The 24680-nt window shown below is 51.2% G+C and overlaps 1 long non-coding RNA gene across 1 annotated transcript in view; it reads right to left on the reverse strand.

Annotated features, from left to right (window-relative positions):
• The window catches only part of LOC119964469, an 84368-nt gene extending 63855 nt beyond the window's left edge, over positions 1-20513 (reverse strand). The window contains exon 1 of the long non-coding RNA XR_005460303.1: positions 20386-20513. This is a non-coding gene — a long non-coding RNA (uncharacterized LOC119964469). The remainder of the gene's footprint in view (positions 1-20385) is intronic.
• Positions 20514-24680: the final 4167 nt, after the last annotated feature.

Consider the following 24680-nt stretch of genomic DNA (forward strand, 5'->3'; position numbering starts at 1 on the left):
CCAATCCCTCTGGCACTCAGGCTGGGTAACCTACTTTAAGGAGCAAATCATTTTGCATCGCTTTTTAATTGAAAAATGTGAAATATGTTAACGTAGGATGTTTGTTCTCGTGATCTGTTGTGTGTCATGGCTCCCACATGACCAAGATTTTCCCTCAGCTTTTTGTTATTGATTGCCATCGACATGTCATAGAATCCCTACAGTGCAGAAGGAGGCCATTTGGCCCATTGAGTCTGCACCGGCCCTTGCTCCCATACAGCACCCTACCTAGGCTCAATCCCCCACTCCTCGCTCCATAATCCCACCTAATGTATGGGCAATTTAGAATGGTCAATTCACCTAACCTGCGCACCTTTGGACTGTGGGAGGAAACCGGAGCACCCGGAGGAAACCCACGCAGACACGGGGAGAAAGTGCAGACTCCGCACAGACAGACACCCAAGGTCAGAATTGAACCTGGGACGCTAGCGCTGTGAAGCAGCAGTGCTAACCACTGTGCCACTGTGCTGCCCATAGAGATTGTGATCTCTATGCTACAAAAAGATTACCAAGAACTGGTTCTCATGGGATAAAACAACAGTAGGAGGCACTGTTGGTTCCTACAGAAGTCACCATCAGAGGGAAGCGCCACTTTCAATTGAGGATACAAGAAAATAGAGGAGGAAAAAAAATCTCTTCCAATTAAGAAAATTTTGGGGGGAAACCCTCTAAAATGCTCTTTTTGTTATGCCACAAGGTAGTGTCCCTGGCTCAACCCCAGTCTGCGCTAAGTCTTTTAAAAATCTCAGTTGGTTGGGGAATGGGAAATATAATTGGCCACAGGACCACAGGAGTATATCCCGGTTACTATTCTAGGAACCTTGTATGCGGGCATAGAACTTAAGAGAAGTAGGCAATTCAGCCCCTCGTGTCTGCTCTGCCATTCAATCAGATCATGGCTGATCTCAAATCCATGTCCCCACCTGTACCCCCATATCCCTTCAACCCATTTTTTAAACCGCAAATTCACTACCCTCTGCGAGAAGTAGTGTCTCCTCATCTCAGTTCCAAATCTACCCCCTCGCAACCTCTATCTGTGATGGCATGAGATGGCCACATCTCCCATGCCAGAAATGATGCACCCCCTCCCCCCCCCCCCCCCCCATAGGTTGGCCACTCTTGTGGAATACATCAAATAGGGAGTTAATAGAGAGAGCGTGATGGGGTGAAAGCTTTCGGAAGACCTGGGAGGGAAAAAGATTGATGCAAAGTATGGCAAAAAATATTAAGACAGCCTTACTTTGTGAAAAGCACTGGTCACTAGGTTTCCCCTGGCTAAAAGTGATTGCTTTTTTCCTTTATTTTTATAAATTGGCATTTCCCATATTTATAAACAGTTGTATATATACACATCACATTTTTCTCGCCCGCGCTAATTTCCCTTATTATACAGAGAGGTTCAGTTTGTCCTTCGTTTAACTGACCCGATATGCATTTTGTTGCCCGTGGATCAGTCTATGGTTCCTTCCCCTTCTCCGTTGCCCCCCCCCCCCCCCCCACCCCCGCCTCCTGGCTCCGACTGTGCTTTTCTTTCATTTTCCGGACAGAGTGGAGAGAAAAGAAAAAAGAACCCCCCCCCCCTTCCTGGGGTTGCGCAGTTATTTGGTACCTCATCGATCTTGGTGTTTTTAAAAAAATTCTTATTAAGTTACTCCTCGTTACTGGCCTCGAACAGGTTTTGGAACAGCCCAACAAACTGCCCCCAAGTATCCAGGAAGCCTTCCTCTGACCCTCGGGTGGCGTACTTAATCTTCTCCAGGTGGAGAAATTCCGAGAGGTCAGCGAGCCAGTCTGCAGCTGTGGGTGGTGCTGTCAGTCGCCAGCCGAGCAGGATTCTTCGGCGTGCGATTAGGGAAGCGAAAGCGAGAGCATTGACCCCTTTCCCCATGTGTAGCTCTGGCTGCTCCGATACCCCGAAGATTGCCACTATTGGGCTTGGCTTCACCCTCACCCCCACAACCCTGGACATTGCCTCGGAGAAGGCTGCCCAGAACCCAACAAGCTTGGGGCAAGCCCAAAACACGTGGGTGTGGTTGGCCGGGCCCCTCAGGCTTTTCTTGATGTCAGTATTATTTAGAATTATTTCTCTCTTTTTTATATGACTGTGAACTGCATTGGAGAACAGAAATTTACATTTTCAATGCTGCATAAAGTAACATCTTCTGTTGGAGTTACTGCTGCTGTCATTTGAGGTCATCAGCTGCCTGTACCAGAGCCAAATATTCCATAACCAGAAGAAATTTCCTCGTTTATTGGCTCAGTTTTATCTCCCACAGTTATTTCCAAAAATTCAACTTTATCCGTTCCTGTGCCAAACTCAAGATTCAGTCCCTGCCTCTCAGCTCCCCCTGCTGTTGGGCACTGAACACTACAAGTGGAAGAGAATTTGCTGACTTGTCATTTAATTTCAAAGCTGTTGGTAAACTGTTTCTAATTTTCTACATTGCCACGTATGATTCAACCATGACCCGCACATGGGAGCAGAAGAAGGCCATTCAGTCCCCCAAGTCTGCTTTGCCATTCAATTAGACCTTGGCTGCTCCATATCTTAACTTGATCCACCTGCCTTGATCCATATTTGTTCGTACCCATGGGTTGGCAAAAACCTATCGGTTTCCAATTTAAAATTATTCATTGAGCTGGTATCTACCTGTGGAAGAAAAGTTGATCTTCACTTGTCCCCTGAGTGATCTGGCACTGATTTTAAGGTTGTGTCCCCTTGTCCTAGACTCCCTCACCAGCAGAAAGATCAGGCATGATCTTATTAAATAGCGGAGCAGGCTCGAGGATTGGAATGCCTGCTCCTGCTCCTTGCTCGTGTGCCTTAAAAACAATTCTCTTTATCCACTTCACCAATTTCATTCAAAATCCTAAAAAAAAACCATCTAAAGTCCCAGGAATACGAGCTTAGTTTATGTAATCTGTCTTTATAATCTAACCCTTGGGTTTCAGGTGAATCTACACTGCATTCATTTCAATACCAATACATCCTTTCTAATGGGCAGTGTGTCACAAGCTATACACAGAATTCCAGGTGTGGTCTAACCAAGGCTTCTACAGCTGGTGCAAAATATCCTCTTGTGAAGTCGAACATTCCATTAGCCTTTTTGCTAATTGTTTTATCAACAGCTACCACATTTTAATAACCTATGTGTAATGATCCCTAAATCTCTTTGGATCTCCATTGATCCTAGCTGATTACCATTTAAGAAATTGTCAGATCTATTATATTGTTGGCTCAAAGTGTATCACCTAATGTCAAAACTTACTCTGTGTCATTGTCATATTTGAATATATGGTTTTACATTGCGTTATCGAAGACATGAATAAAATAAAATGTATTAATTTATGGGATTTGGGCGTTTCTGGCTGGGGTAGCATTTATTGTCCATCCCTAATTGCCCTTGAGAAGGTGATGGTGAGCTGGCTTCTTGAACCGCTGCAGTTCTTGTGGTGTAGGTACACCCACAGTGCTGTTGGGGAGGGTGTGTCATGGGTTTTGACCCAGTGACAGTGAAGGAACGGTGATAAATTTCCAGGTCAGGATGGTGGGTGATTTGCTGGGGAACATCCAGATTGTGGTGTTCCCATCGGGGTGGCACAGTAGTGCAGTGGTTAGCACTGTTGCTTCACAGCATCAGAGACCTGGGTTCGATTCCTGTCTTGGGTCACTGTCTGTGCGGAGTCTGCACGTTCTCCTCGTGTCTGCAAGAGTTTCCTCCGGGTGCACCGGTTCCTTCCCACAAGTCCCAAAAGACTTGCTTGTTAGGTGAATTGGACATTCTGAATTCTCCCTCAATGTACCCAAACAGGCGCCGAAATGTGGCGACTAGGGACTTTTCACAGTAACTTCATTGCAGTGTTAATGTAAGTCTACTTGTGACACTAATAAAGATTATTGTTATTATGTTTCTGTTACCCTTGTCCTTGTAGATGACAGTGGTCATGGACTTAAAGTTTTAAAAAATTTAACGTGCCAATTCTTTTTTTTTTCCAATTGAGGGGCAATTTAGCATAGCCAATTCACCTACCGTGCACATCTTTGGGTTGTGCGGGTGAGCCACACGCAGACACGGGGAGAATGTGCAAACTCCATACGGACAGTGATCCAGGGCCAGGATCAAACCCGAGTCCTTGGTGCTGTGAGGCAGCAGTGCTAACCATTGTGCCACCGTTCCGCCCTGGATTTGGAAGTTGCTCCCTACGGAACCTTGGTGACTTCCTGCAGTGAATCTTGTAGAAGGTACAGATGGCTGCCACTGTTTGTCGGTGTGTGAGGGATTGAATGTTTTTGGTAGGGGTGAAAATAAAGAGGGCTGCATTGTCCTGGATGGTGTTGAGTTTCTTGAGTGTTGTTGGAGCTGCACTCATCCAGGAAAGTGGAGAGTATCCCATTACACTCCTGACTTGTGCCTTGAGGGTGGTGGACAGGATTTGGAGAGTCAGGAGGTGAGTTACTTGTCACAGGGTTCCAAGCATTTGACCCGCTCTTGTAGCCACAGTATTTAAATGGCTGGCTCAGTTCAGTTTCTGGTCAATGATAACACCCAGGATGTCGATGGTGGGGGATTCAGCAATGGTAGTGCCATTTCATGTTAAGGGTCAATGGTTATGTTCTCACTTGTTCGAGATACCCCGGATATTGTCCAGATACTGCTGCATTGGGATATGGGCTGCTTCAGTATCTGAAGAGCCACGAACAGTTGTACATTGTGCAATTATTAGTGAACATCCCCACTTCTGACCTTATGATGGAAGGAAGGTCATTGAACATTCGCTGCACTCCATCTTTGGCAAATGTATTCTTTCTCAGAAACGGATACCAAAACTGCTCACATTTCTCCAGATGTGATCTCACCAAACACATCACAGCTGTAGTAAGGCACGCTTGCTCCTGCACTCAAGTTCTCTTGCAATAAAAGCTGACACACCTTTTGGTTTCCTAACTGCTTGCTGTACCTTTGTGCTTGCTTTCAGTCACTGGAGGACTAGGACATCCAGGTCCCTTTGTATCTCAACATTTACCAATCTATCATCATTTAGGTAATACTCTGCCATTCTGTTTCTCCAGCCAAAGTGGATAACTTCACATTTATCCACGTTAAACTGCATCTGCCATGTATTTACCCACTCATTCAACTTGTCCAAGTTACCTTGAAGCCTCTGACCATCCTTCTCGTCACACACCTTCCCACCAGGTTTTGTGTTGTCAACGAACTTGGAAACATTACTTTTGGTTCCCTCATCCAAATTATTGACCCCTGTGGGACCCCACTAGTCACTGACTGCCACTTTGAAAAAGACCCATTTATTCCTGCTCTCTGTTTCCTGTCTGCTGACTAATTCTCAATCTATGCCAAGATATTACCCCCATTCCCATGTGCTTTGATATTGCACACTAACCTCTTAGTGAGAGTTTTTCAAAGACTTTCTGAAAATCCAAATACACCACATCCACCGGTTCACCCGTAGCTATTCTACTAGGTGCATCCTCAAAAATCTCCAAAGATTTGTCAAGCATAATTTCCCTTTCATAAATCCATTTTGACTTTGTCTAATCCCGTTGATATTTTCTAAGTGCCCTGTTATCACACCCTTTAGAATAGATATTCGCACTTTACTTATTACTGGAAGACTAACCAATCTGTAATTCCCTGTTTTCTCTGGCCCTTTTTTAAATAGCGGCAGGGCCGGCTCAAGGCACCGGCAACTCGGGCAGTCGCCCGGGGTGCCATGTGCTAGGGGGCGCCAGACTCGGGTCCCGCGCATGCGCAGTTGGGCCGGTGCCAACCAGCGCATGCGCGGTGGCCGCCCTCCCCCAGGGCGGCCCCCCGCTCGGTCCTCTCCCCCCCCCGCGCCCCCCTCGGGTCCGCCTCCCCCCGCCCCCGCTCGGTCCGCCCCCCCCGCCCCCGCTCGGTCCGCCCCCCCCCCGCCCCCCCCCCCCGCCCCGCCCCCTCTCGGTCCGCCCCCCCCCTCGGTCCCGCCCCTCCCCTCGGGTCCGCCCCCCCCCTCTCGGCCCCGCCCCCCCCTCCCCAAGGGCGCCGAAGTTCAGCTTGCCCGGGGCGCCAGCAATCCTAGGGCCGGCGCTGAATAGCGGGGTTACATTTACCACCCTCCAATCTGCCTGGGCTGTTCCAGAAGCTACAGAATTTTGAAAGATCACAACCAATGCATCCACTATTTCCATGGCCTTAGTACCCTGGGATGTAGATTATCAGGCCCTGGAGATCTATCAGCTTTCAGTCTGATTAATTTCTTCTGCACTATTTTTCTTGCAATATTAATTTCCTTCAATTCCACCTTCTCACTAAACCCTCAATTCTTTAGCATTTCTGGCAAGTTATTTGTGACTTCTTCCGTGAAAGCAGAACTGAAGTAGTTATTCAATTGCTCTGCTGCTCCCTTGTTTTCTGTTATAAATTCTCCTTTTTTGGATTGTAACATTTTTCTTCACTAATCTTTTTCTTTTTTTCATCCTTAACTAACAACACCACTCCACTTCCTTTCCCTTTTTGCCTGTCCTTGCTAAATATCGAATACCATTGGGTATTCAGTTCCCAGCTCTCGTCGTACTGCAGCCACGTCTCTTTATTTGCAATCATATTGTACCCGTGTATGCCAATTTGTGCTGTTAATTCATCTAAATTATTGCGAATGCCTGGTGTGTCTAACGTTGCTCCTGGCATGCCCTCCTGCACTCTTCATTGAACCATGGTTGATTCCCTGGCTCGGTGGTAATGGTAGAGTAGGGGATATGCCAGGCCATGAGGTTTCACATTGTGGTCGAGTACAATTCACAGTGGTGGTGCCACACAACATGATGGAAGATTTCTTCACTGTGAAGACAGGACTTTGTCTCCAAAGGACTGTGCTCTGGTCACTCCTACTGATATTGTCATGGACAGATGCATTTGTGGCAGGCGGATTGGTGAGGATGTGGTCAAGTTTTTCCCTCTTGCTGGTTTCCTCACCACGTGTCGCAGTCCCAGTCTAGCAGCTACACCCTTTTCAGACCCAGTCTGTGGTGGTGCTACCAAGCCACTCTTCGTGATGGACATTGAAATCCCTTACCAAGAGTATATTCTGCGCCCTTCCCACCCTCAGTGCTTCCTCCAACTGATGTTGAACCTGGAGGAGTACTGGTTCGCCAGTTGAAGGGGGAACAGTAATCAGCACTGATGGTTCACATTGAAGAAATCTTCCATCATGTTGTGTGGCACCATCACTGTGCTAAATGAACAGATCTGACAACTCAAGAATGGGCATTTATGAGGTGCTATGAGTCATCAGCAGCAGTAGAATTGTACTCAACCACAATGTGAAACCTCATGGCCCGGCATATCCCCTACTCTACCATGACCACGGCAATCAGCAGGAGGTTTCCTTGTCCATGTTTAACCTGATGCCATGAGGCTTTATGGGGTCCAGAGTCAATGTTGAGCATTCCCAGGGCAACTCCCTCCCGACTGTAAACCATGTGCCGCCACCTCTGCTCAAATGGTGATGATGGTGTCTGGGACAATGTCTATTGTCAGGCTGTTTGACTAGTCCATGGGACAACTTTGGCAGAAGTCCTCAAATGTTTGTAAGGAGGAAATTGCAGGGCTAACACTTTGCCATTGTCATTTCTGGTGCTTAAATTGATGCCGGGTGGTCAGTCCAATTTCATTTCTTTTAACTGACTTCGTAGTGGTTTGATACAACTGAGTGGTTTCTAGGCCATTTAAGAGTTAACCACATTACTGCCAATCCGGAGACACATGTAGACCAGAATAGACGAGGACGGCAGATTTTCTTCCCTAAAGGGCATTAGGGAACCAGATGGGTTTTTAATGGCAACGGTCACCAATATGGTTTAAGTTCCAGATTTGTATTGAATGGTGGGATTCGAACTCAGGTACGAAGAACATTACCCTGGGTCTCTGAATTACTACTGCAGAGGTAATACAACCAGCCACCACCTCACCTCAAATATAGAGAACAGTTAAGGCCCCAGTAACAGATCATTGTGGGATCCTGCTTGTCACTTCCAATTTGATACATATTTACCTAGTAATGTAGGTTGTGCATGCAAAGCACAGGTTTCTCACAAAAACATAGAACTGTAGAATTGTGCAGCACAGAAGGAGGGGCCGGCAAGATGCTCCGTTTTGCCACCTCCCAGGGGTTTCCCGACGGCGTGGGGCTGTCCCACATTGGGAAACCCCATTGACTGGCTGCCTTGAACGAAGCATCCCGCTGGCGGTATGAAATAGAAATGTGGCACGGCGGGGCTGGAGAATCCAGCCTGAGGTTTTTCGATCCATTTTACATGCAGCAGAACATTCCAGTTGGTCAATCAAACTTTATTATTGTCACAAGTAGGTTTACATTAACACTGCAATGAAGTTATTGTGAGAATCCCCAAGTCGCCACACTCCTGCACCTGTTCGGGTACATGGAAGGAGAAATCAGAATGTCTAATTCACTTAACAAGTACGTCTTTTGGGACTTGTGGGAAGAAACCGGAACACCCGGAGGAAACTCACACAGACATCGGGAGAACATGCAGACTCCGCACAGACAGTGACCCAAGTGAGAATTGAACCTGGGACCTTGGTGCTGTGAAGCAACAGTACTAACCACTGTGCTACCGGGCTGCTCCTTTGCTCTTTCCCTATATTCCTCCTTTCTTTGCTCTCTTATCAAACTGTGCATTCCAAATGCTCGCTGCTCGCTGCACGCAGACGTTTTCCCTCAAGTCGCCTCACAGTCTTCTTGCCAAATTAAATACCTGTCCATGCTGTGGAATTTCTCTTTGCGTGCAGCCGAGTGACCACGGGGTGGCACTGCAAATTGAATTGCTCTGACATTCTAAATAAAACTGGAGTCAAACTTGGAGGTTTTGTTCTGTTGTGGACTTTAATTAATTTTACACAAACTGGTTCCAGAGAGAAAGAGGGCGGAGACTTACATTACACATATCTGGGCATGTTGTACCTTACCCCCCTGTTCAATCATTTCCTGCAATCATTCAACACCAGCTGTGGTGAACAGCCTCTCATTGTTGCGTTTTTACTTATTAACATTTTTCCTTGCTGTCACTGTCTTTTATCCAAACGATTGTGACAAGCTGCATTTGAGGGTTTTGCCATTTTGATGACCATCAGCTTCCCTGTTTGTCTTCCTTTGTTGAGTTTTTTTCTGTTGTCCCACTGTCATTTCCTGTTCATTGTGACCATATTTTTGATATTTGCCTGTCGTATAAAATGTTCTTTTAACCTGTTGCTATTTATTCCATTTCACAAACAATAGCTTGGGGGGGGGGGTCATTGCTTCCAGGAGGGCAACTTGGTGGACTGACTTGACCGCCCTTTGTCGAAATCACCTGATCCATTAATATAAATGCAATGAAAGTCTGGCTGGGATCGACAAGAAGGTAATCACTCCAGTTGAAAATTAACCCCCCCCCAGTCCTTTTATCTCCTCATCTGACTTCTGTGTCTCATTGTTTTGCTTTTGTCTTTATCAATTCTGGTTTTGACGTTGGCGCAGTACAGTTACGATCACTGTTAGCTCAAAATTGCCGGGAGCAAGTTTCAATTTCGACGCTTGTTTTGGGAAACTGCCAGAATTATTTACCCACCAAAATGGAACCCGCTCAAAACAGAACCAGCCTTAATACAGAGGCTACCTGACACAGAATCAGCCCAGTATAGAATCCATCCCTGATAAGCTACGCCCAATGTTTCAGGTCAATAGCCTTTCATCAAAACTGAGAAAAGGTTAGAAATGTATTAGATTTTGAGCAAATGAAAGAGGGGAAAAAGAACATTCTGTGACAGAGTGTGGAAGCTAGTAGAGATTAAATGTCAAAAGTGTTTGTGGTGTAAAGTCAAGGGGGATGGTAATGGGACAAGTGAAGATGCAAAATGGTGTGCCCAGAAGAGGTGTGAATGGCAGAATGATGAACAGTTGTCATCCCAAAACAAGAGTAAAACCAAAACCTGTGAAGGAAAAGAAAGAAAATTGAGGCAAAGATTACGTTCTGAGATTGTTGAAGTCAGCCTTGAGTCTGAAAGTTTGTAAAGTGCAGGAGGCTGAGGAGAGCAAGGTCAGTGATGCACTATCAATTATGCAAAGACGATAGTAGGATGTAATCGAGGCTTTATTACACTGAGATGTGTGGCCTCCTGCAGCAGCTGACGAAATGGCTGCTGTACGGGGAGCACACATATTTATACTCCACCTACTGGGTGGAGCTAGCAGGCAGGGATCTACCCCCGTACCTGTAGTACAGGGGCCTTCCCATAAAGCACCTATAACAACATCCTCTATATACAACATATACATCAGTGGTGATTACCGCATTCACCCCCTGTTAAAAATGAGTCCGGCGGGGGTGGTGGAGAACTATATACAGAAAATTGTGTTTTAAAAGTACAGATAAAATTATAAATTCTGGCGGTCCGGTGCCTTAATCTGTTGTAGAGAGCGCCGTAGTGCTGGTGGCGACTCCGGCGGCGGCTTGGTCTGCGGAGACTCCGGGAGCGTGTCGAAATCCTCTTCGTCCCCAGGTGTGTGCAAGGGGAGGGCGGAGTGTCCCGGTGCACCGGGGGAAGGGAGGATGGCGCAACGTCGGAGGGGGTGTGTGTGGGGACCCAGCTGGTACCAGGTCCCTGAGGGAGACTGTGTCTTGGCGGCTGTCGGGGTACGCTACGTAAGCGTATCGTGGATTGGCGTGAAGTAGCTGTACCCTCTCAACCAACGGGTCTGCCTTGTGGAGTCAAATGTGTCTACAGAGGAGAACGGGTCCTGGGGCTGCCAGCCACATTGGGAGTGATACCCCGGAGGTGGACTTCCTGGGGAAGGCAAAGAGACATTCATGGGGTGTGTCGTTAGTCGAAGTGCATAGGAGCGACCGAATGGAGTGCAGTGCATCGGGGAGGACCTCCTGTCAGCGGGAGGCCGGGAGATTTCTGGACCATAGGGCCAGCTGGACGGCCCTCCAGACTGTCCCGTTCTCCCTCTCTACCTGCCCATTACCCCTGCGGTTGTAGCTGGTCGTCCTGCTTGAGGCAATGACCCTGTTGAGCAGGTACTGGCGCAGCTCATTGCTCATAAATGAGGATCCCCGATTGCTGTGGAGGTAGGCGGGGAAACCGAACAGAGCGAAGGTGGTGTTGAAGGCTTTGATGACGTCAAAGTCGGGGCATGGGAAGGTAAAGGGGAATCGGGAGTATTCATCGACCACACTGAGAAAGTACGTGTTGCGGTCGGTGGAGGGTAGGGGCCCTTTGAAGTCCATGCTGAGGCGTTCAAAGGGGCGGGAGGCCTTCACCAGGTGCGCATGGTCTGGCCGATAGATGTGCGGTTTACACTCCGCGCAGACCTGGCAGTCTCTGGTGATTGCCCTGACGTTCTCGATGGAGTAGGGCAGGTTGCGGGCCTTGATGAAATGGTAAAAATGGGTGACCCCTGGTGACAGAGGCTGTCGTGCAGGGTGCAGAGTTGGTCCACTTGTGCGCTGGCACATGTACCTTGGGATAGGAAATCGGTGGACCCGTTGAGCTTACCGGGGCGATACAAAATCTCGTAGTTGTAGGTGGAGAGCTCGATTTTCCACCTCAAGATTTTATCATTTTTGATCTTGCCCCGCTGTGTGTTATTAAACATGAAGGCAACCAGCCGTTGGTCAGTGAGGAGAGTGAATCTCCTGCTGGCCAGGTAATGCCTCCAATGATGCACAGCTTCTACGATGGCTTGTGCCTCCTTTTCGACGGAGGAGTGCCGAATGTCGGAGGCATGGAGGGTGTGGGAAAAGAATGCCACGGGCCTGCCTGCCTGGTTGAGGGTGGCGGCCAGAGCGACGTCTGATGCATCGCTCTCCACTTCGAATGGCAACATCTCGTCGACCGCGTGCATCACAGCCTTGGCGATGTCGGCCTTGATGCAGTTGAAGGCCTGGTGCGCCTTGGCCGTCAAGGGAAAGACTGTGGTCTGAATGAGTGGGCGGGCCTTGTCCGCATAGTTCGGTACCCACTGGGCATAATAGGAAAAGAACCCCAGGCACCGTTTGAGGGTGTTGGGGCAGTGGGGGAGGGGGAGTTCTATGAGGAGGCGCATGCGATCGGGGTCGGGCCCCAGAATTCCATTCTGGATCACATAGCCGAGGATGGCTAAGCGGTTCGTGCTCAACACGCACTTCTCTTTGTTATATGCGAGGTTGAGGAGAGTGGTGGTGTGGAGAAATTTGGCAAGGTTGGCGTCATGGTCCTGCTGATTGTGGTCGCAGGTGGTGCATTGCCCAGGTACGGGAAGGTGGCCCGCAGTCTGTACCGGTCAATCATTCGGTCCATTTCCCGTTGGAAGACGAGACCCCTTTGTCACGCCGAAGGGGACCCTAAGAAAGTGGTAAAGGCGGCTGCCTGCTTCAAGCACAATGTATGGGCAGTCCGCCTTACGGATGGGGAGCTGGTGGTAGACAGATTTCAGATCCACTGTTGAGAAGACCCGGTACTGTGCAATCTGTATGACAATATCAGATATGCGTGGGTGGAGGTACGCGTCGAGCTGCGTGTACCGATTGATGGTCTGACTGTAGTCAACGACCATTCTATTTTTCTCCCCAGCTTTGACCACTACCACTTGGGCTCTCCAGGGGCTGTTGCTGGCTTCGATGATGCCTTCTCGAAGCAGCCGCTGGACTTCAGACCTGATGAAGGTCTAATCCTGGGTGCTGTACCGTTTGCTGCTGGTGGCGACGGGTTTGCAATCCGGAGTTAGGTTTGCAAAAAGGGAAGGTGGGTCGACCTTGATGCCCGCGAGGCCGCACACAGTAAGGGGCGGTAGGGGCCCGCTGAATTTCAGGTTTAGGCTCTGGAGGTTGCACTGAAAGTCCAGGCCGAGTAGCAAGGCAGCACAGTGGTTGGGGAGAACGTAGAGGCGGAAGCCGCTGAACTCCACGCCCTGGACAGTGAGAATGGCGATGCAGTACCCCAGGATCGCCACGGAGTGGAATCCGGAGGCCAGGGAGATTCTCTGGTTAGCGCGGTGTACCGCGAGAGAGCAGCGCCTTACCATATCGGGGTGAATAAAGCTTTCAGCGCTCCCGGAGTCCAGCAGGCAGGAGATCTCATGTCTGTTGACCTTCACTTTAGTTGAAGCAGTCGCGAGGTTGTGTGGTCGAGACTGGTCAATCATGACCGAGGCAAGTTGAGGCTGGTCGTCGGTGATTGCAGATGATGAGCGGCCTGATGAGGTGCCCGACGGGCAGGGGTCCCGAGTCGGGCAAGATGGCGGCGCCCACGAGCCGCACGTGTCGTGAGGAAGGCAAGATGGCGGCGCAGTTGGTCTTGGGAGGATCAAGATGGCGGCGCCCTCGGGCCGCACGTGTTGCGAGTCGAGCAAGATGGTGGTGTCCACTGGCCACACGTGGTCTGAGGAGGGGAAGATGGCAGCACCCACTGGTTGCACGTGAGGGGTGCTGGGGCAATAGCAGCGATTGAGTGGGCCTGGCACACTGCAGTGAAATGTCCCTTCTTGCTACAGGCCTTGCAGAGCGTGCTCCGCGCCGGGCAGCGCTGCTGGGGGTGTTTTGACTGCCCACAGAAGTAGCATTTGGGCCCCCTGGGGTTGGCTGGCTGCTGCGCGGCACAGGTGTGGGGCTGGCTAAGGGCGGTCGCTGATGGGGTCCACGATGGGGCGGTCATCTGCGGAGTCCACGATGCACAGGACGGGTGGGCTACACGGTCGGGGGCATAGGCCTGAATGTTGCGCAGTGCGACCGTACGTGAGAGCGCTAGCTTTTTGGTCGCCGCGAGGTCGAGCGTAACCCCTTCTAGGAGGCACTGGCGGATGTAGTCAGACCCTATGCCCTTAACAAATGTGTCTCTCATCAGCAAATTCGAGTGTTCCGTGGCTGAAATGGCCTGGCAGTCACAGTCTCTAACTAGGGCGAGAAGGGCGTGCCAGAAATCTTTCACTGACTCACCGGGAAGTTGGCGCCGGGTGGAGAGGAGGTGTCTGGCGTAGATTTTGTTAGACCGCTGAGCGTAGTTTTCCTTCAGTAGCGCCATGGCCTCTGCGTAGGTCAGCGCGTCCTGGACAAGTGGAAAGATGTTGGAGCTCAGCCGCGTGTAAAGGATTTGGAGCTTCTGTGCTTCTGGAATTGTATCTGCCACAGACCCAATGTACGCTTCGAAACAGGCTAGCCAATGTTCAAAGTCCTTTTTGGCGATGTCTGCTTGAGGATGCAGCTGCAGGTGATCTGGCTTGATGCGGAGGTCCATCTCTGAAAACTCAGTGTAATAAATTGATGCACTATCAATTAGGCAAAGACGAGAGTAGGATGTAATCGAGGCTTTATTGCACTGAAATGCGTGGCCTCCTGCAGCAGCTAACGAAATGGCTGCTGTATGGGGAGCACACATATTTATACTCCGCCTACTGGGCGGAGCCAGCAGGCAGGGATCTACCCCCGTACCTGTAGTACAGGGGCCTTACCGTAAAGCACCTATAGCAACATCCTCTCTACTGTATATACATCAGTGGTGACTACCACAGTCAGTGTAAGAGCAAGATAAAAACTAAAATGATCGGCAACCGGAAATGCTGGGGCCCCAGGAATTAACAATCTATATTTAATGAATTAGATAAAGGGACTGAGTGTAATTAATCCAGTTTTTCTGACAATACAAAGAGTAAGCTGTGAGGAGGTTACAAAGGGTTAAACTTTGCCATCGAGGCGGAAGCAAATTCAGAGGCAGGGGAAGTGGGAGATCTGGAGAGTTCCATGTCAGGATGGCTCCCCGACACTGTCATGTGGGCGAGAGGGGAGGGCTGCTATGGGAATTGACAATCCGCTCCATGAAAACAGCGACCAGTAAAGGCTTTATACGGAAGCCATTTGCAGAACTCGCCAGCATTCACCGGACTGGACCCCCTGCTGACTCTGAAGGTTGGCAGCAACTTGGGGATGGCCTCTTTGTGGCAGGCCAAGAAACCATCGGTGTCTCCTTTGACTGGCCCAATGAATGAGCTGCAAGTATAAAATCGCCAGAGGAGCAGCAAGTACCAATCCTATTGAGAAGTTTCCCCTCCATACTGACAGCTCTATCAATTGTTGGCCTTTTTTAATTTTAAATGTTCATCAGGCTTTGAGCGGTTCTTGTGTTCGTATCTCTACCTCACTGGGGCTCACTTGTCCTGATGGGGCTATCAGCTAGCTAGTGTGGCAGGCCCTCTCAATGGGCCAGCCACCTTGGGAACCCTCCCACCGTCTTCAATTGGATGGTGAAGGTGGCCAATTAGGAGCCCACCTCACCTAAATTTGTGCCAGTGGGTTCCTTGATGACAAGCAAGTGTTCAGGGCCTACATATGGTCCTGACATCAGGCTCCCAACACCAGCAGGAGCATTCAGCTCAATGCCAACCACAGGGCCATCGGGAGGGGGGGGGGGGGGTTGGGGGGCTTCTGGGGGTGGCAGGTGGGACCGGTGCCAGGGGGCCGATGCCAACTCATCTGTGTGGCCCGGTGGAGGTCGTTTAGCTTCTTGCAGCTCTGGGTGGTGCTTTTCTTGTTTTCGCTCACCGCGCTGAAGTCCGCTGCTATTGCCTCCCAGGTGGCCCCGGTTGCCCTGTGGTTGACCCTCCTACCCCCCCCCTCCCCCCCCGGGGCATCACCGAGACGTGGGGCTGGTCTGCGCGGTGGCATGGCTGCGCGCTGTCTGGGGTTTGCTCTGCGGGATCAGTTTAAGAGCTGCTCCCCCTCATTAGTGGGGAGCTGCCGAGCGCGATCCCGGCGAATCAACTGGTGGGACAGTCAATTCCGGTCTGAAGCCCATGGGGCAGGCAGCTTTAGGTGCCCTAATTAACTTTAGATACTGGTGACGGCCTCGCCAGGTCAGCTGTCGGTAAACACCCAGCAATTCCTGCTCGCTGCCACGCTTAGAAACGTTTCTGTTAGATTGCGCCCAGAGAGGTGATTTCGCTGGGCTCAGTGTTGGGGGACGCCATTTCAGGCCAAAATGAGGTGAAATTTCTTCACTCAAGAGGGTTGTGAATTTTTGGGATTCGTTACTCCAAAGATGTGCTTATTCTCATTTGATTTCATTCAAGGTGGAAATTGAAAGATATTTTGGGGGCGACCTAATGGATAAGTTTCTAAGTGTCATTTCAGGTAGGTTTGACTGCACATTTGTCCCCAGGTTAGATGGCGAGTTCCCCATTGCTATCCAAATACACCCAGTCTCTTTGGGCGCGATTCTCCGCACCCCACGCCGGGGGGGAGAATCTCGGGAGGGCCGGGCGAATCACGCCACGCCGCCCTGGCACCCCCCCGTGATTCTCCCAACCCCCCCAAAATGGCATGTTGCGTTTTGCGACAGGCCGCTCGGAGAATCGCCGGTCGCCGGTTCTAACCTGGTTCACACCTGGTCGCTGCTGGCGTGAACAGCATGTGACCGGTGAGTGTGGGGCCTGTGGGGGGCGGAGGGAGGATCGAGCACCACGGGGGTGCTCAGCAGATGTCTGGCCCGCGATCGGTGCCCACCGATCATCATGCCGGCGTCTCTAAAAGACGCACTCTTTCCCCTCCGCTGCCCCGCAAGATCAAACCGCCATATCTTGCGGGGCAGCGGAGGGGAAGGCAGCAACCGTGCATGCGCGAGTTGGCGCCGGCCAACCTCCGCATGCGCGGCTGACGTTACATCGGCGCCGCCGGCAGCGACATTCCCGGCGCGCCGCTTTGACGCAAGCGTCAAGGCCCGACGCGCGGAATTCACGCGCCGCCGCTCCTAGCCCCCCAGGGTGGGGGAGAATAGGGGGCGAGGAGCGGCCTCCGATGCCGGAGTGAAACACTCCGGGTTTTACTCCGCCGTCGGCCGTTTGTCTCCCGATGGGAGAATTCCGCCCTTTACGTCCACACCTAGAATTCTTTCCATGATTGAGGAGCTGAACTCACTGACTAGACCGGCTCCTCACAAATCGACGGGACCGGGATTCTCCGAAATCCCGGCCAAGTGTTGACGCTGGCGTAAACACTGGAGTGGTGCACGCCGGCATCAATGGGCCGCCGGGCCCAGCGATTCAGTGGCCGTCAGGGGGCCAGTCGGCACCGCACAATATGGCAGAGCCCTACAGAGGGCCGGTGTTGAAGGAGGTAGGCCCCCTCCAGATCGCGAGCGGCCGCCAATCGCTATCCCCCGATCGAGGGCATCGACACCGTGGAGACCCCCCCCCGGGTCTGATCCCCCCCCCCCCCCCCCCCCTGTCACCAGGACGGCCACCGTGGCTGCGGGTCCGAGCTCCCACCAGGTGGTGCCAGGTTGGAACCACGCCGGCGGAGCTCGGCGGGAACCCGGCCGGTCGATCACGGCGAATTGTCGTGTGGGCCTCTTTCAGCGGCCCGGGTGCGATTGGCGCCGATACTCCAGTCGGCGGAGAATCGCGTTTCGATGTCGGAGCAGCGGGCGGGAATTTTCCGCATCACCGCCGATTCTCCGAGCGCGGGCTCAGAAAATCCCGGCGGCCACCATTTTGAAAGGGTGCCCTGATCTCTAAGTGCACTTGAGGGTCCCTCACCCCCCCCCCCCCCCCGCACCCCTCCCCCCTCCCCCCCCCCCCCCCACCCCCGCACCCCTCCCCCCTCCCCCCCCCCCCCCCCCCCCCCCCCACCCCCGCACCCATGGGCAATGTCACCTCCCCACACATATGGGCATTACCCCGCACCCCACTAAGCGAGGATGCCTACTATGGGGTCGCCAAGGGCTCCCCCTTTTCAGGCCCCCCAAACACCCTTTCGGGCCACCCCCCTTCCAGGACCCCCACCCTTCACCCCCCTCAACCTACTGGAAGCCCCATCATGCCCACCCTTTACCTCCCAACCTTCACACCCTCCTGATCCCTCCTGGGCACTGCCCCTTCAGGGACTGACCCTTTGCAGTGTCACGCTGGCACCTGGGCAATCCCTGGGTGGCAGTGCTAATGTGCCAACCTGGTAGTGCCAAGGTGCTTGAATCCCAGGGGTGAGCCAGAGGGCCACCGTAGCCTGTCCTTGATCACCCAGTGTCCTCCAATAGCCTGGGAGACCTCCCAGGTGCTGTTCTGCCCGGTCCACATTTGTGTCGACCCAGCACTAATCAGCGCCTGGCTGGAGTTTCCCTGGGCAGGCCGATAGATGTTGGGAGGCAGTTAGATCTGGCATCAGCACGGTTCCGCCATGCAAGACCCAGATCGCGATGTGTCGCGAGATCTGGTTGGATCTCACGAGGTGCAATGACCGTCGGGAAGCATGGTGGAGGCCTCACCCGGCATCTATTGGCTGTGTTGCGCCCCCATTTGGGTGGGACATGGCCTGTAGATCGCGCTCTCTGACACTAATGGAATCATAGGATATGGGATCAGGTGGAAAGTGGCATGAGGTCCACGATCACCAGAGCAGGCTCAAGAGGCCACTCCGATATCTTATTTTGCAGCATAGAAGCTGCACAACATGGAACATGCCGAATATAGAATCTACCCAATGTAAAATCTGTCCAATATAGAAACCAGCTTTTGTAGAACCCTCCAACTGTAGATCCAGCCCCTCCCCTCACAGGGTTAATTTGGTCTGTACCTGTCACCGTTCTGACCTGGGACCTTTTGACGCTGCCTTCGGGTGATTTCTCTGCGGCCTTGTTCTCGGCCCCTGTCATCTGCACTGGCTATTCCCCCCCCCCCCCCCTCCCCTTCTCTTTCACCCCCCCTCCCCTTCCCTTTCACCCCCACCCCCCAGCCGCCCCCATCTTTCTTCCCTCTCCTTATTCCTTGGTGTTTTAGTAGCCCTTCTGCAGTGCCCCCTCCCCCTCCCCTCGCTCTATTTGTTATTGTCTTCAAACAGGTTGGTGAATGGCTTCCATGTCTTGTGGAGGCCTTCTTCCAACCCCTGGATGGTGAGTTTGATTTTCTACAGGTGGGGGAAATTCCGACAGGTCGGCCAATCAGTCTGCAGTTTTGGGTGGTGCTGCTGATCTCCGGGCGAGCAGGCGTCTTCGGTGGCCGATAAGGAAAGCAAAGGCAAGGGTGTGGGCCCTCCTCCCCGTGAATAGTTCTGGCTGGTCTGATACCCCGAGGACTGCCACTTTCGGGTTTGGCTCCACCCTCACCCCCACAACCTTGGACATTGCTTCAAAGAAGGCTGTCCAGAACCCAACAAGTCTGGAGCAAGTCCAGATCATGTGGGTGTGGTTGGTTGAGCCTCCCTGGCACCGTTCACATTTGTCCTCCACCTCCAAGAAGAACCTACTCATTCAGGTTCTAGTTAGGTGTGCTCTGTGCACCACTTTCAGTTGCATTAAATTTAGTCTTGCACATGTGGAGGTGGAGTTGGCCCTGTTCAGTGATTCTCTCCAGATTCGATGAGCTGCATTGCGAGACAGTCATCAGCTCCTCCGCTGTTTCACTCTTGGAGTTGTCAATCTCATAGATTTCATAGAATTTGCAGTGCAGAAGGACGCCATTTGGCCCATCTAGTCTACACCGGCCCCTGAAAGAGCACCCTGCCTAATTCCACACCTTATTTTGCAGCATAGAAGCTGCACAACATGGAACATGCCGAATATAGAATCTACCCAATGTAAAATCTGTCCAATATAGAAACCAGCTTTTGTAGAACCCTCCAACTGTAGATCCAGCCCCTCCCCGTAACCCAGTAACCCAGCAACCTCACCTAATGTTTTGGGCACTACAGAGCAATTTAGCATGACCAATCCACCTAACCCACACATCTTAGGACTGCCCGGTCCTTGGTTGCAATGAGATCGATGAAGAACTGTTTGTCCGTATGTATCTCATCAGTCACATTTACTGACCATATATGGTTCATTATAGTACGCGCAAAACACTGTTTCGCTGGAGTCTTCTTCTGAGTTGGCACCAAAATGTTTTGAGCAGAGTGTGCTGATTTGCTGTGCAGCTACCTCACTCACCTGGCAAATCTTTATTACTTGTTCCAGTATCAAATCGTCTTCCTGCAGCAACCTTTCACACAGCTTATCATTTGATTTACCAAAGACAATATGGTTGCGGATCAGTGACAAAACTGTCGAACGATGCACCAGGTTTCTGGGTACACGTACAGAGCATGTGTCTCTCAAATGTGCCATTCTTTTTGTGGGAGCAATGCCGATTACCCCATGACTTCATCGTATCTCTTCCTATCCTCCTCATTATCAAAAACAAAAGTATTATGCAGTTTGCTTGCTTGTGGCCCTGCTACCATTAGCAGCAAAGCTATCCGCCTTTCGTCAGGCTGTGCCTGCAGGCCCCGGGCCGCTACATCGCGTTTGAACTGCTGCTTGAAGAGTTGCCAGTTTTCATCTATGTTACCTGATGCCTGAAGCTGGTGGGATGCTTTCAATCCTTCCATCTCGAGCTTCAGAGTCTTTTACTGCGTTGATTCACCAAAAGCCGCAGTTCATCCTCATGTATGTCATATAAACATCTGAGGATCACCAGCTCTGCCTGGACTTATATCTGAGTGCCTTGTCACATGACCACTGTCTCGAGGCCACACGGTGGATCTGTAGCTGCCACCTGCTGGTTGGAGGTTGCACCAACAGTCTACAATATTACTTACAGGCCTGCCACCACATTCCTCACCCATTCTGTTTCTTGTTCCTTCACCCATCCCCTCAGTGTCTCTGCTGTGGCTTCCCAAACCACATTGTTGGTATGGGAAGGCCAGCAGCCCTCCCCCCCCCCCCCCCCCATATTTCTTTTTCTCTGTAGGAGTCTTTTAGGGAACCTTGGATTCTCCCCCGCCCTCCCAGATAAATGCCGTGATCAATTTGTCAACTGTGTTGAAGAAGTCCTTGGGGATGTAGATCGGTATGGATCTGAACAGGAAAAGGAACTTGGGAAGCATCTTCATCTTCATCGTTTGCACGCTCCCTGCTAGGGAGAGTGGGAGTGTGTCCCCTTTGTAGGTCCTTTCTTACTTTCTCCGTCAGACTTGTCAGGTTCCGTTTGTAGGTCTGTGTCCACTCCTTGGTAATTTGAATCACCAGGTTTGCTTTGGGCTTGCTTGAATGACAGTCCCTCCTGCTCTGCCCCTCTCCCTTTCGGGCTCACCGGGAAGATTGCACTCTTGCTCAGGTTGAGTTTGTAGCCTGAGAAGGCCCTGAATTCTTTCAGGACCTTCATGATCCCTTCCATGCTACCTTGTGGATCTAGGATGTAGAAGAGCAGGTCACCGCTTAGAGTGAAACTTCATGCTCTCTGTCCCCTCTCTGGATCCCTTTCCAATTTCACGCCGTTCTGAGGGCAATCACCAGCGACCCAATTACTAGGGCGAATAGAAGCGGGGACAGCGAGCATCCCTGCCTTGTGCCCCTGTGCAGCTGGAAGTATTTAGAGCTGGTGTTGTTGGTTTGCACATTAACCAGGAGTACAGGAGTCTCACCCAGGAGGTGAACCATGTTCCGAGCCTAAACTGCTCTAGTACCTCAATGAGTTTTTTCCACTTGACTCTGTCGAAGGCCTTTTCTGTTTCCAGGGAGATAATCACCTCTGGTGTTCACTCCCTCGATGGTGTCATTATCACTTTCAGCAGGTGCCTGATGTTCGCTGTTAGCTGACTGTCCTTGACAAAACCCGTCTGGTCTTCTGCAGCCACATCTGGCAGGACTTTTGTGAGTATTTTCGCGTCTACATTGAGCAGTGAGATGGGTATGTAGGATCCACTTTCAGTTGGGTCTTTGTCTTTCTTGAGTATCAGCGATATAGTGGCTTGTGCTAGTATTGCAGGCAAGGTGCCACTTGCTAGTGAGTCTGCAAACATCACCCACAAGTGTGGGCAAAGTGCTGCAGTGAATTTATTATAGTGCTGGGAACCCATTCAGTCCCGGCGCGTTCCCCGCCTGCATGGAGCTGATGCTCCATGATCTCTCCCAGTTCTACCAGTACTCCCAGCCCCCTCCTCCTCTCTTCCCCCACAACTGGCATTCGATTGGATTGGATTTCGATTGACTGTCAGGTCTACTGAGATACTATGAAAAGTATCGTTCTGCGTACAGTCCAGACAGATCGTTCTATACATGAAAAACAGAGGACATACGATAAATATGCAATGTAAATACACAGACACAGGCAGCGGATGAAGCATACGGAGTGTAGTACTACTCAGTCGAGAAGATGTATAGAATGATCAGTCCAGTACATAAGAGGGTCATTCAGGAGTCTGGTAACAGCGGGGAAGAAGCTGTTTATGAATCTGTTAGTGCGTGTTCTCAAACTTTTGTGTCTCTCTCCCAATGGAAAAGGTAGGAAGAGAGAATAACCTGGTTGGGTGAGGTCTTTGATTATACTGCCCGCTTTCCCAAGGCAGCGGGAGGTGTATACAAAGTCAGTGGATGGGAAGCGGGTTCGTGTGATGGACTGGATGGTGTCCACGACTTTCTGTAGTTTCTTACGGTCTTGGGCCGAGCAGTTTCCATACCAGGCTGTGATGCAGCCAGATAGGATGCTTTCTATGGTGCATCTGTAAACATTGGTAAGAGTCAATGTGGGCATGCTGAATTTCTTTAATTTCCTGAGGAAGTATAGGCCAGTTCATTGAGGAACTGTTTCATCCCTGAGTCCCCGTCGAGGTGTTCAGAGGTGTGCAGCCCCGGTAGAAGGCCTCAAATGCTTCATTGACCATTTTTGGCTGGGCTACTAGTCTGCCGCTGTTGTTCCTAACCTGTGCTATTTCCCTCATGGCTGCCTGTTTCGCAGCTGGTGAGCCAGCAAGCGGCAGACTTTTTCTCCGTTTCCATAAAAGGTCCCCCATGTCTGGTGGAGTTGGTGCACTGTTTTCCTCATGGACAGCAGGTTATAGTCCATTTGTAGCTTTTTCCTCTCTGCCCGAAGCTCTATGGTCAGGGCCTCTGTCGACCTTAAGGATGGAGTTGACCAGTTGTTGCCTAGCCGCCCTCTCTTTCCTGTTCCTACATGCTTTGCAAGCAGTAATCTCTCCTCTGATCAAAGCCTTCAGCACCTCCCAAACGTGAAGGATGAGACCGCCCTGTTCCGGTTGTTAGTTGTGTACTCGTCTATGGCCTGTGATATTTCCCCACAGAAGGCCTCGTCAGGCAGGAGGGCCAAGATCAACCTCCTGGGGGGCTCGTCTCCAACCTCACATACATGTAGTGTGCAGCATAGTCGGAGATTACAATCGCGGAATATTCTGCTCTCACTTTCCCTGAAAGCACCGATTTCCCCACTATAAAGAAGTCGATACCAGTGTAGACCCTGTGTGCTTGTGAGCAGAATGATAATTCCTTCTCTCCTGGGTGTGTGAACCCCCATGGATCCACCGTCCCCATCTGCTCCATAAACACACTTAGTTCTCTTGCCACGTTTGCTGTATTCCACACTTTGGGGCTTGTTCTGTTCGTCAGCGGGTACTCTACACAGTTAAAGCCCCCTCCACAACTATTAGTCTGTAGGTGTCTCTGTCGCGGATTTGCGTCATAGTCTTCTTTATAAATTCCGTGTCATCCCTGTTGGACATGTAGATGTTCACCAGGACAACTGATGCCCTGATCAGGACACCGCTGACTGGATCCGTAACCGTCCTCATCACGGTAAATGCTGTCCTCTAACTAAGAAGTATGGCTACCCTCCGAGCTTCCGTCCCGTAGCATGAATGGGACGTCTGACCCACCCAGCCCTTTCTTACCTGCAGTCGGTCCTCCTCCCTCAGGTGGGTGTCCAGGAGGAAGACTCTGTCGGCTTTCATACTTTTCAGGTGGGCAAAGACTCTAGATCGTTTCACTGGGCCGTTAAGTCCCCGGACATTTCAGGTGATTATCCTGATGGGGGTATTTGTCATGATGGGATCAAACATACCTTGTGGATATTCCCCTGCACTCTGGAGTTTCCCTTCGTCCAGGGGCCATCCAAAATGGTCACCAACTGTGTTTACACCATGCGGATAAGCCCCTGCGCGCCGGGGTTTTAAAATTAATTTCCCTTTGTTTGGTGACTCTCCAAAGCGTCTGTTTGCGGTGCCATTTCATTCTCTGTTACCTCATGTGGCCTGTTGTAGCCTGTCTTGAGCCCAACCCCCTTGTCCCTTTGTTCCCCCTGTGGTTCTGCTTCTCTCTCCTTCTGCTACCCTTCTTCTCTACTGTTGTTCCTTCCTACTCTCCCCCCCTGTTTATCCCCCTACCTATCCCCTCCCCCCCGTCACCAGGTGTTCTCTCCCCGGTGGGAGGTATGTTGCAGAACCCTTCTCGCCCTCACATGCACCTCCTGGTGCTAGCTTTTCCGCCAGTGTGGTGGCCCCTCTCCTGGGGTCGGCCTGACCCCCATTATGCCTACTGCTTTGATTTCCCCTCTGTCTCCTCCTCCCCCTCTCCTGCACTCTGCTGCCCTTGTGTCCTCCTTTCTGTGCACTGGTTCCCAGGTTCAGAGCGAGGCGATACAGTCCCGCAAATTGCCTTTTAACATTTTCCATATCTCCGGTGTCTGCCTCATCTTTGCCTCCGCTGCTGTTTGCCCGGCTCGTTCTTTTGGATGAAATCATCCTCGACGACAGGGGTCGCGAAATACTACTCCCTGCCCTGGTACATGACCCAAAGTCTGGCTGGGTGCAACATCCCAAACTTTACTTTGTTCCTGTACAGGGCTGACTTCAC

This window comes from Scyliorhinus canicula, chromosome 4 (assembly GCF_902713615.1).
Source record: "Scyliorhinus canicula chromosome 4, sScyCan1.1, whole genome shotgun sequence".
In the NCBI taxonomy this organism is placed as follows: domain Eukaryota; kingdom Metazoa; phylum Chordata; class Chondrichthyes; order Carcharhiniformes; family Scyliorhinidae; genus Scyliorhinus; species Scyliorhinus canicula.